The sequence below is a fragment of the Seriola lalandi genome, unplaced genomic scaffold (assembly GCF_002814215.2).
Source record: "Seriola lalandi dorsalis isolate HSWRI2012SDOR001 ecotype SW California unplaced genomic scaffold, Sedor1 jcf7180002054885, whole genome shotgun sequence".
Taxonomy (NCBI): domain Eukaryota; kingdom Metazoa; phylum Chordata; class Actinopteri; order Carangiformes; family Carangidae; genus Seriola; species Seriola lalandi.
The window spans coordinates 402,304-404,083 of record NW_019525437.1 but is presented as its reverse complement, the minus strand read 5'-3'; positions in this window follow the sequence as shown (position 1 = coordinate 404,083).

The following is a 1,780-nucleotide window of genomic DNA, read 5'->3' as shown; positions in this document are numbered from 1 at the left end:
TGATCGTTTCATTCAGGTCCCTGTTTCTGAACTTCATTTTATTTAACTCTGCTGCTGTTTCTTTCAGTTTTTCTTGTGTCTTCATATTTTCCACCGTGAGTCTCTCGATGGAAGACTCCAGTTCTTCTTTTATCACCTCATAAAGAGCATTTCTATCCTTTGATGTAGTCCATTCAGACACAATGGTTGCCTTTTCGCTCTTTAAAGAAATGATCTCTTTTTGTCTGTATTTGATCACTTTGTTTTTTGCTGTGATAGTGTCCTTTAATTTGGACACTGTCTCATTCAGTTGGCACACCTTCTTGTTTAGCTCTTTTGTAGCCTTAACATGTTCTTTTATTTTGACATTCTGGATTTCGTACTTTGATTCGTTTTTATATTTATAATTTCGGAAGTCATCCTTCACTTTTTGAAGGTCCTCTTCTTTATCGAGCATTTCCTCTTTCAGGATCCTCAGTCCTTTTCTGTGCTCCTGTTTTGTCTCAAAGAGCGTTTGCTGAAGCTTTGACACATTCAACATCCCAGGCTCATATTTTTCTCTCAGTCTTCCTTCAAGGTCTTTCAGTGCTTCAGCTGCTTCCTGTTTTTGCAGCACCAGCCTCTCTTCAAAGTCTGCTTGCATCTGTAACTTTGCCTGTTCTGCCAGTTCTGCCTTTTCTGCCTGTTCTGCCAGTTCTGCCAAAGACTTTCTATCTGACTCTTGAGATTTAGTTAACTGCTGTTCAAGGTACATTTGAATTCTTCTAAATCGTTGTTCCTGATTGTCCTTGTCAGCTTTAAAAGCAGCCCTGTCCATGACAACTTTTTTATTTTCTGTTTGGCTGAGTGCTAATTGGGTTTTCAGCTCCTCATGAACATTTTTGGAAGCTTGCAGCTCTTCCTCAAGAGCCTTAATTTTAGCCTCAAGAGACTCTATTTTCTGGCTGTTGGAAATCTCTCTCTTTGTCCACTGCTCCTCTGCGATCCTAATTTCATCTTTGAATCTTTCATTCTGCCAAAGGAGGAATTTTTCTGGTTGTTTTTGTTTCTCCATTGTAGATGTGGAGCGAGTACACTGGTAGATCACACTTGCTGTGTCTGTTGATAACACTTGTTGTGTCTGTCAATAACACTTGTGTCTGTCACAGTTGTCTTGTCTTGTCTATAGTATAATTCTAATGTGACAAACATTCCATCAGCGATAAAAGCCACAGGAAGTGATGACATCATACATGTGATGTCATGGAATCCTTTGAAGTTGAGCGGTTGCTGAAAAAATGGAAGAACAGACAGATAGACAGACAAAGAGAGAGAGAGAGAGAGACAGACAGACAGACAGACAGACTGCTCCAGCACCAGCTGGAGCATGCAGCAGCTGCAGCAGCTGCAGCAGCTGGAGCTCGCAGGCTCTCAGCTCTTACAGCTGGCTTGCACTCGCAGAAGGTGAAAGCTCCTGAAACTGGGAGCTGTAGAAGCTGTCACCTCCAGAAGCTTTCATTCAGCTATTAAATCTGATAGCATATTTTTATCTTGTATACCTCATGGTTTATTTGTGACCATGAAAAATCTCAAACCATCAATAACTGTCCACACTCAACTGGTTTTTGACTATGTGAAAGATTTTATCATGACTCACCTGTACACCAACAGTTTCAGTTCTGTAGCCATTACAGTTTTCGAGATATAAGTGATTTTATGTACTCCTCATTAAAATGTATAACACTTATTAGTGCCACGGGTGCTCAGCTCCGAGGCATCTATTAATCTTCTGTTTCGGGTTTATTATTCTTCCGCCAAATTT